This window comes from Pseudophryne corroboree, chromosome 3 (assembly GCF_028390025.1).
Source record: "Pseudophryne corroboree isolate aPseCor3 chromosome 3, aPseCor3.hap2, whole genome shotgun sequence".
Taxonomy (NCBI): Eukaryota; Metazoa; Chordata; class Amphibia; order Anura; family Myobatrachidae; genus Pseudophryne; species Pseudophryne corroboree.
The window spans coordinates 491,581,404-491,595,738 of NC_086446.1; the positions used below are offsets into that span (position 1 = coordinate 491,581,404).

General features: G+C 46.2%; 1 long non-coding RNA gene across 1 annotated transcript in view; it reads left to right on the forward strand.

Annotated features, from left to right (window-relative positions):
* The first annotated feature begins 1,634 nt into the window (after nt 1–1,634).
* LOC135057935 (uncharacterized) overlaps nt 1,635–14,335 on the forward strand; it is a 79,541-nt gene continuing 66,840 nt past the window's right edge. Inside the window, exons 1-2 of the long non-coding RNA XR_010244473.1 lie at nt 1,635–1,828; nt 14,127–14,241. This is a non-coding gene — a long non-coding RNA (uncharacterized LOC135057935). The remainder of the gene's footprint in view (nt 1,829–14,126; nt 14,242–14,335) is intronic.

The window sequence follows — 14,335 nt, forward strand, 5'->3', positions numbered from 1 at the left end:
GGTAAGGACGCTGAAACGCGGTGAGGACAGGGGGGTGATAGCCAGTATCTGGGAGGCCATGTCAGGTGCTCGTGACAGCCGCATCTGCAATCAGGGCAGACGAGTGGGGTGGGTCACAGAGCGTCCTCACACTGCTAGGTACAGGCCAGTTACCTCCCCCCCAGTGAAGCAGAGAAGCAGTGTTCATGGCTGGTGCCACGGCGCAGTATAGAGAGAGAGTCAAGGTGACTTTATCTGCAGGAGCAGTTTCCAATCCCATTGATGGTGATAGGCTCACAGTTGGTTAATGAGTTGCAGTAGTATCAGTATTTGAATCACAGTGTACACATTCTTGGAATTGTAATAATTTCACTATGATTTTGTCTGTAATTAGCTTTGCTTCAAACACCACAAGTAAGAAATCAAATTCAGGCATTGAGTTTTATAACATTGCTGTAGCGATCTCTTCATCATCTATTCATTCAATTTTGTGTTATACAAGATGAGGTGTGGCTATTAAATAACAAGAGTATACTTGTAAAATATAAACCATACTGCATGAGGTAAAAGGGAGTGGGGGAACATCAACATAGAAACTGTTAGGCAAGTTTTGCATCACGATCTTAAGATGACAAAAGTGTGTGCTAAAATAGTTCCAAGGCTTCTCACTGCTGAGCAAAAAGAAATTCAAAAGCAAATTTATACAGACATTTTTGGAAAAATATTCAAGCTTATTCAGTTATTACTTGTGATTAAACATGGCTCTTCCAGTACGACCCTGAGACAAAATGCAAGTGTCATGCACTGGAAACCACCATCATCATCAAGAAGGAAGAAAGCACATCAAAGCAAATCCAAATTCAATGCCATGTTAATTGTTTTCTTTGATATCAAGGGTGTTTTTTTTGGCAGACTCTGGGTACCAGAAGGCCTACACAGCTCTCTCTGTGAATCAGTTTTTGGCCAAGAAACAGATTGCAGTGCTAGAACACCATCCATACTCACCAGACCTAGCACAATGTGACTTCTTTCTTTTCCCTAAAGTCAAATCTGTACTCAGGGGAACCTGTTTTGCAGTAGTTACTGAAGTAAAGAAGAAACTGATGGAGCTGTTGAGACAGATGACACATAATGAGCTACAGCATGGCTTTGTCGAATGGAAAAATAAGAATGCAACAGATGTGGATGCAGAAGGGGAGTATATAGAAGGGGAACTGAGTTAAAATGTACTTAATATGCATACATTATAGCATCAGTCTCATTTAATAGCTACACCCTCATACACATCTAAAATGTATTCTGTTCATGAGATCTTTATCTTAGTTCATTGTCTGTATAGCTGTCCACATGTCTTTTAGTTGAGGTCTTCCCATATACAGAGCCGGATTAAGGGGGGGGGCCCGGGGGATACGTACCCCGGGCCCCCCTTTCCAAAAGGGCCCCCTGCCACACCGCAGATCAGATCTCTCTTCCGATCCGATCTGCGGTGCTGTGCTCCCCGGCTCCCGTCCTCACTGCAGCAGCTGCGCACAGACAGGACAGCTGAGCTGAGCGACGGCTCAGCTCATACATGCACGCAGGGGGGGTTTCAGAGTACCTGGAAACCCCCCCAGCCCACCGATCTATCGCACAACTTACCGATACATTTAGTTTTTTTTTTATGGAGATGGAGGAGCTCCGCAGGGTGTGTGTAGAACGCGGCAGCTGTCTCCACATATTTTCTGAGCGCTGGAGGCTGCCTGAATGACCAGTAGAGGGAGCTCCTCTCAGGAAGTTCCCTTGGGGAGAGCTGGTTAGGCTGTACGGATGTGAGGCTCCACGGAGTGGCACGGACTGCAGAAGCCAAAAGGTTTGTGTCTCTTTCGGGGGAGCCAGGCTGGAAGAGTGATGTGTGGGTGACTTTGATGTTGGCTGGGTCAGTACTCCGTAATCCCATCTGCAGGAGTGTGTCTGACTGTGACTCGCATTCCTGGGTATATGGGGGGGGGGGGGGGGGGGCTTTTATAAATAATGGGTGCTTATTTACTATTTTCTTGCTTTACATGGCTGTTTTATTTTATTGTGAAAAAGGTGTGTGTGTGACAGTGTTAATGTGCTATATACTGTAACTGTGTGTGAGTGTGAGTGAGACATGCATGTGTGCTATATAGTGTGTGTGTGTGTGTGTGTGTGTGTGTGTGTGAGACATGCATGTGTGCTATATACTGTAACTGTGGTGTGTGTGTTTGACATACATGTGTGCTATATACTGTAACTGTGGTGTGTGTGTGTGTCATACATGTGTGCTATATACTGTAACTGCGTGGTGTGTGTGTGTCATACATGTGTGCTATATACTGTAACTGCGTTGTGTGTGTGTGTGTCATACATGTGTGCTATATACTGTAACTGCGTTGTGTGTGTGTGTGTGTGTGTGTGTGTGTGTATGTGTGTGTGTGTGTCATACATGTGTGCTATATACTGTAACTGTGGTGTGTGTGTGTGTGTGTGTGACATACATTTGTGCCATATATTGCTGTGTGTGTGTTTATAACATACATGTGTGCTAAATATACAGCTGTATGCGTGTGTCAGACATACATGTGTGCCATATCTATATAGCTGTATATATATATATATATATATATATATATATATATATATATATATATATATATACTGTATATAAAAAAATCAATGATGGCACTCCTCTGTCTGTGAATCATCCATCGATTAACACCCTTCTTCAGGGTACACACACACATATTATATATATATATATATATATATATATATAATTTTTTATTATTATTATTTTGGAAACCCCGCTGCAAAAATCCTGCGTTTGCCCCTGGCTCATCTATCCAATAATGTATCAATGAAACAGCCTGCGTGCCCAGCCAATGACTGAGCGGCAGGCTGCTTCATTCATACTTTATTGGACAGCTGAGCCGTCACTCAGCTCAGCTGTCCTGTCTGTGCGCCCGCTGCTGCAGAGGGGACAGGAGTGCAGGGCAGGAGGTCCGCCGTGTGCTGCTTGGGGAGGCAAATATATATATATATATATATTCTGCCTTCTCTATTAGGGGCCCCACTCTCTTAAGTGCCCCGGGCCCCCCATGGTCTTAATCCGGCTCTGCCCATATACAGTATAATACAGTGCACATGTTGCTCCACACTCAAGCCAATAGTGTCCATAGCCCTCTCTACACTCTATTGCCTTCACTCTGTGGCCCTCATTCCGAGTTGATCGCTCGCAAGGCGAATGTAGCAGAGTTACACACGCTAAGCCGCCGCCTACTGGGAGTGAATCTTAGCTTCTTAAATGTGCGACCGATGTATGCGCAATATTGCGATTACAAACGAGTTAGCAGTTTTTGAGTAGCTTCAGACTTACTCTGCCTGTGCGATCAGTTCAGTGCTTTTCGGTCCTGGCTGACGTCATAAACACACACAGCGTTCGCCCAGGCACTCCCACCGTTTCCCCGGCCACTCCTGCGTTTTCTCCGGAAACGGTAGCGTTTCCAGCCACACGCCCCTAAAACGCCGTGCATCCGCCCAGTAACACCCATTTCCTGTCAATCACAATGCGAACGTCGGAGCGATGAAAAAGCCGTGAGTAAACTTACTTTCTTCATAGTAAAGTTACTTGGCGCAGTCGCAGTGCGAACATTGCGCATGCGCACTAAGAGAATTCTCACTGCGATGCGATGAAAATCTCCGAGCGAACAACTCGGAATGAGGGCCTGTGTTCTGTGCAATTTCTGTGTACTGACTAGCTTCTGTGCTGACACACTGTGCTGTCTTCATTTTGTGTTCTATGCAGCTTCCTTGTACTGACTAGCTTCTGTGCTCTATGGCAGTCTGCACTATACATGTGCTTAAAGTGTCTGTATGCTGGTCTGGGCATTTGGGCTTGTGCACTTAAACTTTGTGTGCCTGGTCCCATAACCTGTTGAAAATGATCTGTGTGCAGGGGTTGATATTACGGGTGGTCTTCAGTTTGCCGGCTGTCGGGATCCCGGCACACAGTATATAACGGTAACGGAATCCCAACAGTTGGCATACCGACACCTTTTCTCCCTCTTGGGGGTCCACGACCCCCCTGGAGGGAGAATAGATAGCGTGGTGTGCACAGCCCACAAGGGGCTCATTTGCGCTCACCCACCTGTCGGGGTTCAGGAGGACAGTGCTCATGGTTCCAATGAGCAGTATTTATTAGGAAACCCCAAATAATTTGTGTTCATCTCGGATTGTTAGAGATCGATGCTTGAGCATGATCTGTACTGATCATGTGCTGGTCTCCTTTTTCTAGATCGCTCACAATCCCCCCTTAGTTGCAGCAGGTGTTTGTGGGGCAGCAACAGGAATCATTCTATAAAATGGGGGCATATTGCTTCATGTTTTGTAGGTGTGCCGAGCTTGTGGTCTGCACTTTTGGATGCAGACTTTCTGGCCCCGGCTGAGCTGAGGCTTACTGAGATGGCCAAATGGTGCAACCATCGTCTTTGATCTGCAATGTTGGTAGAAGGCATCTTTTATCTTTAGTTGTTTCCTGCAGCATTAAAATATTTTCTATTCTCTACTGCGTCCAAAGATAGCAAAAAGAATAGAGATCATCTCTGAATCAGGCCCTATCTGTCCTTAACATAGACACCTAGAATTTGACAGCAAATAAGAACCACTTGGCCAGTGGCGTCACAAGGGGGGTGCGGCCCGCACCTGGGTGTCATCCTTGGAGAAGGTGAAACCAAAATGTTGACTTCTCCACAGTGACAGAAGCTGGGTGCTGCAATGTGAAAGTCTCCTACAGCACCCGGCTCCTGTCAGAGAAAAGGAGCTGTCATTCCAGGAAGACTGTCTCCTGGGGCAGCCCAGTACAGCCCAGCATCTCTGGAGCTGCTGGGCATGCCCCCGGAGTGACGATCTCAGGATCCTCATTAGGCCACGCCTCTCTACATACACCCATGCCCCCTCTATACATGGCCACACCCCTTTTCACTGTGAGCCCGCCTCTGACGTGCGGGGAGATCATGATTGCACAGCGGTTGTCACTACACCCAGTGACACCTCTGCACTTGGTCCATCTAGTCTGCCCCTTTTTTAACCATATTGGTACCTTACACCCTATTTGACCTTTATTTCTTTGTAAGGATAATCTTATGTCTATCCCATGCATTTTTAAATTGCTCTTAGCCTCTACCACCTCTTCCCCTACCACCTCTGCTAGGAGGCTATTCCACTTGTCCACTACCATTTCAGTGAAATAATTTTGGTAAGATTGTGGTACATGCAAACAGTGGTATACCAGATAAGGAAGTCCAGATACATTTCTAAAGAAAGGAGATGAGGTCCGTAGTTTACAAACTTTAATCAAGAAATTTGATTGACTTTGAATTGGTTAGACCAGCTGTTGAGTAGGTTTTGGAAAGCTGCTTAGTTCTTTGTGTTTTGTGTGGAATGTTTCCTTCTACATGACCGCTCTCCTTGTTAATATAAGACTTTCATCTCACATTCCTGAAGTATGAGAGTAACGCCTGGCTATGACAATAAAGTTTTGCTCAACTTAAATCTACAGTTTAGGTTGATTTCTAGTGAAAGAAACATTTCCAACAAGTGATTAATTTCATGGCTCACAGCGTGGGTTATCAAACCCAATAAGCTCCTTATATAAAGCTATTGCAATAATTTCAAGAAATACATGCATATCTTTCATAGAGATGCAGGTTCAATCATCAATCAGACATTTGGGGGCTCATTCAGAGTTGTACGTTAAGCCATTTTAGGAATGCGAATGAACACTGAGTATACTGTATGCAGATTTGAATCATACGTATTTCAGCCGTGTCTCCAATTGTTTCTGAGTGGGTGTAAGTGGGTGTTTGCACTTAGACTAAGTGTGTTGTTGGAATATAGGGGGTAATTCTGAGTTGATCGCAGCAGCAAGATTGTTAGCAATTGGGCAAAACCATTTGCACTGCAGGGGAGGCAGATATAACGTGCAGAGAGAGATAGATTTGGGTGTGGTGAGTTCAATCTGCAATCTAAATTGCAGTGTAAAGATAAAGCAGTCAGTATTTACTCTGCACAGAAACAAAATAACCCACCCAAATCTAACTCTCTCTGCACATGTTATATCTGCACCCCCCCTGCAGTGCACATGGTTTTGCCCAACTGCTAAAAAAAATTCCTGCTGCGATCAACTTGGAATTACCCCCCTAGTCAGAAATGCAGACTATTCAGAGTTGATCATAGGTAGAGATCCGTGTTGTTGATGTGTAGGCAGAAATGCAAGCTATTCAGAGTTGACTGTAGGTAGAGAACCATGTGATCTCTTTCACCAACGATACGTACGTGCTGTAATGGTACTACAAGTGCCAGCTTGCACATGTGCTGCATTGCATTTTTGCATATGTGAGGCAGTAATCTACCGCTGCTAATTGAATTATGCCATATAAAATTTTACTATAGATTGGATTCGGAATACAAGTATATACAGTACATAGACTGGCACTACTACTTTTGGGCATTGTGTAGGGGGCACTACTACCATGGGCATGTGTAACTGGCACTATTACTATGGGCATGTGTAACTGTCACTACTACTATGGGCATTGTGTAACTGGCACTATTACTATTGGGCATTGTGTAACTGGCACTATTACTATTGGGCATTGTGTAACTGGCACTACTACTTTTGGGCATTGTGTAACTGGCACTATTACTATTGGGCATTGTGTAACTGGCACTACTACTTTTGGACATTGTGTAGGGGGCACTACTACTATGGGCATGTGTAACTGGCATTACAACTATGGGCATTGTGTAACTGGCATTACTACTATTGGGCATTGTGTAACTGGCACTACTACTATTGGGCATTGTGTAAGGGGCACGACTACCATGGCCATTGTGTAAGGGGCACGACTACTATGGGCATTGTGTAACTGGCATTACTACTATTGGGCATTGTGTAACTGGCACTACTACTATAGGCATTGTGTATGACACTACTTCTATGGGCATTGTGTAATGGGCAGAACTACAGGCATTGTGTAAGGGTCACTACTACTATGGGCATTGTGTAATGGGCACTACTACTATGGGCATTGTGTAATGGGCAGAACTATAGGCATTATTTAAGGGTCACTGCTACTATGGGCATTGTGTAACGGTCACTACTACTATGGGGGTCATTCCGACCCATTCACATGCAGCGGTTCTTCGCTGCGGTGCAAACGGGTCAGAAATCCGCATGCGCGGTCGACGCATTGCGCTGGAGCATCATTGCTGCGACCGGGCCGCAACACCGCCAGCGAGAAAATTGATCGCAGTGGCGATTGCAAGTAGACAGACAGGCGGGAGGCGTTCCAGGTACGGATTAGTGATGAGCACCGGAAATTTTTCGGGTTTTGTGTTTTGGTTTTGGGTTCGGTTCCGCGGCCGTGTTTTGGGTTCGAACGCGTTTTGGCAAAACCTCACCGAATTTTTTTTGTCGGATTCGGGTGTGTTTTGGATTCGGGTGTTTTTTTCAAAAAACCCTAAAAAATAGCTTAAATCATAGAATTTGGGGGTCATTTTGATCCCAAAGTATTATTAACCTCAATAACCATAATTTCCACTCATTTTCAGTCTATTCTGAACACCTCACACCTCACAATATTATTTTTAGTCCTAAAATTTGCACCGAGGTCGCTGGATGACTAAGCTCAGCGACCCAAGTGGCCGACACAAACACCTGGCCCATCTAGGAGTGGCACTGCAGTGTCACGCAGGATGGCCCTTCCAAAAAACACCCCCCAAACAGCACATGACGCAAAGAAGAAAAAAAAGAGGCGCAATGAGGTAGCTGTTGTGAGTAAGCTAAGCGACCCTAATGGCCGACACAAACACCTGGCCCATCTAGGAGTGGCACTGCAGTGTCACGCAGGATGGCCCTTCCAAAAAACACCCCCCAAACAGCACATGACGCAAAGAAAAAAAGAGGCGCAATGAGGTAGCTGTGTGACTAAGATAAGCGACCCAAGTGGCCGACACAAACACCTGGCCCATCTAGGAGTGGCACTGCAGTGTCACGCAGGATGGCCCTTCCAAAAACTACTCCCCAAACAGCACATGACGCAAAGAAAAATGAAAGAAAAAAGAGGTGCAAGATGGAATTGTCCTTGGGCCCTCCCACCCACCCTTATGTTGTATAAACAGGACATGCACACTTTAACCAACCCATCATTTCAGTGACAGGGTCTGCCACACGACTGTGACTGAAATGATGGGTTGGTTTGGACCCCCACCAAAAAAGAAGCAATTAATCTCTCCTTGCACAAACTGGCAAGATGTCCACCTCATCATCATCCTCCGATATATCACCGTGTACATCGGCATCCCCCTCCTCACAGATTATCAATTCTTCCCCACTGGAATCCACCATCTCAGCTCCCTGTGTACTTTGTAGAGGCAATTGCTGCTGGTGAATGTCTCCACGGAGGAATTGATTATAATTAATTTTAATGAACATCATCTTCTCCACATTTTCTGGATGTAACCTCGTACGCCGATTGCTGACAAGGTGAGCGGCGGCACTAAACACTCTTTCGGAGTACACACTTGTGGGAGGGCAACTTAGGTAGAATAAAGCCAGTTTGTGCAAGGGCCTCCAAATTGCCTCTTTTTCCTGCCAGTATAAGTACGGACTGTCTGACGTGCCTACTTGGATGCGGTCACTCATATAATCCTCCACCATTCTTTCAATGGGGAGAGAATCATATGCAGTGACAGTAGACGACATGTCCGTAATCGTTGTCAGGTCCTTCAGTCCGGACCAGATGTCAGCATCAGCAGTCGCTCCAGACTGCCCTGCATCACCGCCAGCGGGTGGGCTCGGAATTCTGAGCCTTTTCCTCGCACCCCCAGTTGCGGGAGAATGTGAAGGAGGAGATGTTGACAGGTCGCGTTCCGCTTGACTTGACAATTTTCTCACCAGCAGTTCTTTGAACCCCAGCAGACTTGTGTCTGCCGGAAAGAGAGATCCAAGGTAGGTTTTAAATCTAGGATCGAGCACGGTGGCCAAAATGTAGTGCTCTGATTTCAACAGATTGACCACCCGTGAATCCTTGTTAAGCGAATTAAGGGCTCCATCCACAAGTCCCACATGCCTAGCGGAATCGCTCTGTGTTAGCTCCTCCTTCAATGTCTCCAGCTTCTTCTGCAAAAGCCTGATGAGGGGAATGACCTGACTCAGGCTGGCAGTGTCTGAACTGACTTCACGTGTGGCAAGTTCAAAAGGTTGCAGAACCTTGCACAACGTTGAAATCATTCTCCACTGCGCTTGAGACAGGTGCATTCCACCTCCTATATCGTGCTCAGTTGTATAGGCTTGAATGGCCTTTTGCTTCTCCTCCAACCTCTGAAGCATATAGAGGGTTGAATTCCACCTCGTTACCACTTCTTGCTTCAGATGATCGCAGGGCAGGTTCAGGCATTTTTGGTGGTGCTCCAGTCTTCTGTACGTGGTGCCTGTACGCCGAAAGTGTGCCGCAATTCTTCTGGCCACCGACAGCATCTCTTGCACGCCCCTGTCTTTTTTTAAATAATTCTGCACCACCAAATTCAAGGTATGTGCAAAACATGGGACGTGCTGGAATTTGCCCAGATTTAATGCACACACAATATTGCTGGCGTTGTCCGATGCCACAAATCCACAGGAGAGTCCAATTGGGGTAAGCCATTCTGCGATGATCTTCCTCAGTTGCCGTAAGAGGTTTTCAGCTGTGTGCGTATTCTGGAAAGCGGTGATACAAAGCGTAGCCTGCCTAGGAAAGAGTTGGCGTTTGCGAGATGCTGCTACTGGTGCCGCCGCTGCTGTTCTTGCGGCGGGAGTCAATACATCTACCCAGTGGGCTGTCACAGTCATATAGTCCTGAGTCTGCCCTGCTCCACTTGTCCACATGTCCGTGGTTAAGTGGACATTGGGTACAACTGCATTTTTTAGGACACTGGTGAGTCTTTTTCTGAGGTCTGTGTACATTTTCGGTATCGCCTGCCTAGAGAAATGGAACCTAGATGGTATTTGGTACCGGGGACACAGTACCTCCAACAAGTCTCTAGTTGGCTCTGCAGTAATGATGGATACCGGAACCACGTTTCTCACCGCCCAGGATGCCAAGGCCTCAGTTATCCGCTTTGCAGCAGGATGACTGCTGTGATATTTCATCTTCCTCGCAAAGGACTGTTGGACAGTCAATTGCTTGGTGGAAGTAGTAAAAGTGGTCTTACGACTTCCCCTCTGGGATGACCATCGACTCCCAGCAGCAACAACAGCAGCGCCAGCAGCAGTAGGCGTTACACGCAAGGATGCATCGGAGGAATCCCAGGCAGGAGAGGACTCGTCAGAATTGCCAGTGACATGGCCTGCAGGACTATTGGCATTCCTGGGGAAGGAGGAAATTGACACTGAGGGAGTTGGTGGGGTGGTTTGCGTGAGCTTGGTTACAAGAGGAAGGGATTTACTGGTCAGTGGACTGCTTCCGCTGTTGCCCAAAGTTTTTGAACTTGTCACTGACTTATGATGAATGCGCTGCAGGTGACGTATAAGGGAGGATGTTCCGAGGTGGTTAACGTCCTTACCCCTACTTATTACAGCTTGACAAAGGCAACACACGGCTTGACAAATGTTGTCCGCATTTCTGTTGAAATACTTCCACACTGAAGAGCTGATTTTTTTGGTATTTTCACCAGGCATGTCAATGGCCATATTCCTCCCACGGACAACAGGTGTCTCCCCGGGTGCCTGACTTAAACAAACCACCTCACCATCAGAATCCTCCTTGTCAATTTCCTCCCCAGCGCCAGCAACACCCATATCCTCCTCATCCTGGTGTACTTCAACACTGACATCTTCAATCTGACTATCAGGAACTGGACTGCGGGGGCTCCTTCCAGCACTTGCAGGGGGCGTGCAAATGGTGGAAGGCGCATGCTCTTCACGGCCAGTGTTGGGAAGGTCAGGCATCGCAATCGACACAATTGGACTCTCCTTGTGGATTTGTGATTTCGAAGAATGCACAGTTCTTTGCTGTGCTTTTGCCAGCTTAAGTCTTTTCATTTTTCTAGCGAGAGGCTGAGTGCTTCCATCCTCATGTGAAGCTGAACCACTAGCCATGAACATAGGCCAGGGCCTCAGCCGTTCCTTGCCACTCCGTGTGGTAAATGGCATATTGGCAAGTTTACGCTTCTCCTCCGACGATTTTATTTTAGATTTTCGAGTCCTTTTTTTACTGATATTTGGTGTTTTGGATTTTACATGCTCTGTACTATGACATTGGGCATCGGCCTTGGCAGACGACGTTGATGGCATTTCATCGTCTCGGCCATGACTAATGGCAGCAGCTTCAGCACGAGGTGGAAGTGGATCTTGATCTTTCCCTATTTTTGGAACCTCAACATTTTTGTTCTCCATATTTTAATAGGCACAACTAAAAGGCACCTCAGGTAAACAATGGAGATGGATGGATACTAGTATACTTATGGATGACGAGCGACTGCCGACACAGAGGTAGCTACAGCCGTGGACTACCATACTGCGTCTGCTAGTATAGACTGGATGATAATGATATAAAAAATATATATATATCACTACTGCAGGACAGGTATATATTGTATAATGACGGACCTGCTGGACACTGTCAGCACTGCAGACTCCTAAACTACTAGTATGAAGAAGATAGAAAAAAAAAAAAAACACCACAGGTAGGTATACAATTATGGACGAGCGACTGCCGACACAGAGGTAGCTACAGCCGTGGACTACCGTACTGCGTCTGCTAGTATAGACTGGATGATAATGATATAAAAAATATATATATATCACTACTGCAGGACAGGTATATATTGTATAATGACGGACCTGCTGGACACTGTCAGCACTGCAGACTCCTAAACTACTAGTATGAAGAAGATAGAAAAAAAAAACCACCACAGGTAGGTATACAATTATGGACGAGCGACTGCCGACACAGAGGTAGCTACAGCCGTGGACTACCGTACTGCGTCTGCTAGTATAGACTGGATGATAATGATATAAAAATATATATATATATCACTACTGCAGGACAGGTATATATTGTATAATGATGGACCTGCTGGACACTGTCAGCACTGCAGACTCCTAAACTACTAGTATGAAGAAGATAGAAAAAAAAAAAACCACCACAGGTAGGTATACAATTATGGACGAGTGACTGCCGACACAGAGGTAGCTACTGCCGTGGACTACCGTACTGCGTCTGCTAGTATAGACTGGATGATAATGATATAAAAAATATATATATATCACTACTGCAGGACAGGTATATATTGTATAATGACGGACCTACTGGACACTGTCAGCACTGCAGACTCCTAAACTACTAGTATGAAGAAGATAGAAAAAAAAACAACCACCACAGGTAGGTATACAATTATGGACGAGCGACTGCCGACACAGAGGTAGCTACAGCCGTGGACTACCGTACTGCGTCTGCTAGTATAGACTGGATGATAATGATATAAAAAATATATATATATCACTACTGCAGGACAGGTATATATTGTATAATGACGGACCTGCTGGACACTGTCAGCACTGCAGACTCCTAAACTACTAGTATGAAGAAGATAGAAAAAAAAAACCCACCACAGGTAGGTATACAATTATGGACGAGCGACTGCCGACACAGAGGTAGCTACAGTATGAAGAAGATAGACATATAATGAATGACGGACCTGCTGGACACTGTCTTAAAAAAAAAAAACACCACACGAGTGTTTAACTTTTTCAGGCAGACAATATACTGGTGGTCACTGCTGGTCAGTCACACTGGCACTCTGGCAGCAAAAGTGTGCACTGTTAAATATGTACTCCTGCTATAACTGCTCCCCAGTCTCCCCCACAATTAAGCTGTGTGAGCAGTGAGCACTACTCAGCACAGTCAGATATACATAGATGATATTATCATGCAGCACACTGAGGCTGAGCACAGATATGGTATGTGACTGTGTATCGTTTTTTTTCAGGCAGAGAACGGATTATATTAAATAATAAATAAAACTGGTGGTCACTAGTATAACTATCAGCAAAACTCTGCACTCTCTGAGTACTCCTAATGCTCCAGTAAATCAAGTGTCTCACTCTCTATCTAAACGGAGAGGACGCCAGCCACGTCCTCTCGCTATCAATCTCAATGCACGTGTGAAAATGGCGGCGACGCGCAGCTCCTTATATAGAATCCGAGTCTCGCGATAGAATCCGAGCCTCGCGAGAATCCGACAGCGGGATGATGACGTTCGGGCGCGCTCGGGTTAACCGAGCAAGGCGGGAAGATCCGAGTCTGCCTCGGACCCGTGTAAAAAGCGTGAAGTTCGGGGGGGTTCGGTTTCCGAGAAACAGAACCCGCTCATCACTAGTACGGATACTCACCATTCTCTGGGAGTGGTGAATCCAATGCAGGCATGTCCAGGTGTTGGCAGGGCGTGTGTCTGACGTCAACTCAGTGACCAGTCATGCTGAAGACATCGCAGCCAGTGAGTATGTCAGGACCTACTTAGAAACTGCACAAACTCTTTTTGCAAGGGCACTACTACCATGGGCACTGTGTAAGGGGCACTACTACTGGGGGCATTGTGTAAGGGGCACTACCACTGGGAGCATTGTGTAAGGGGCACAACTACTGTGGGCACTGTCAGTAAGTGGCATTAGACACAGAATGAAGGGAGGTGGAGGCTGAAAAACAGAGTAAAGAGGGCAATCTGAGAGACAGTGAAGGGTGGGAGGCTGAGGGGAACACAGTGAAGGGGGCAGACTCAGAGACACAAAGTGAGGTGGATTGTGATAGATTTGTGGCAGGGAAACGCAGGCAGGAGATAAATGTGGATGAGAGATAACGCATGGAGGAGATGATGGTTGGGGTGAGAGACGATGCAGGGAAGGGAGGGGAGGAGATGGTGTGGCTGAGAGATGCAGGCGGGAGATAAGGGTCTGGCTGAGAGACACAGGGAGGAGATGATGGTGTGGCTGAGAGACACAGGGAGGAGATGATGGTGTAGCTGAGAGATGCAGAGGGCAGTAGGTGACACAAGTCTGGTTGAACCTCTGTGACATGATGATGATATTGGTTATATTCCTACACAAACAGGCCTCTTCCGGACCATGTGATATCCTACTTGAATAGTGATTACCGACTGAAGATGCTGTCTGCCCAGGCAGGACATTTCTTCAGAGGATCCCCATTCTGAGAAACCACCATATAGGTAAGGTGCATATATAATGGAAAGGAACGCTCCCAGAGTGATTAGAAACAGTTGGCGTGTCATGTTGACACGTCATGTTGACACATCCCTGTTT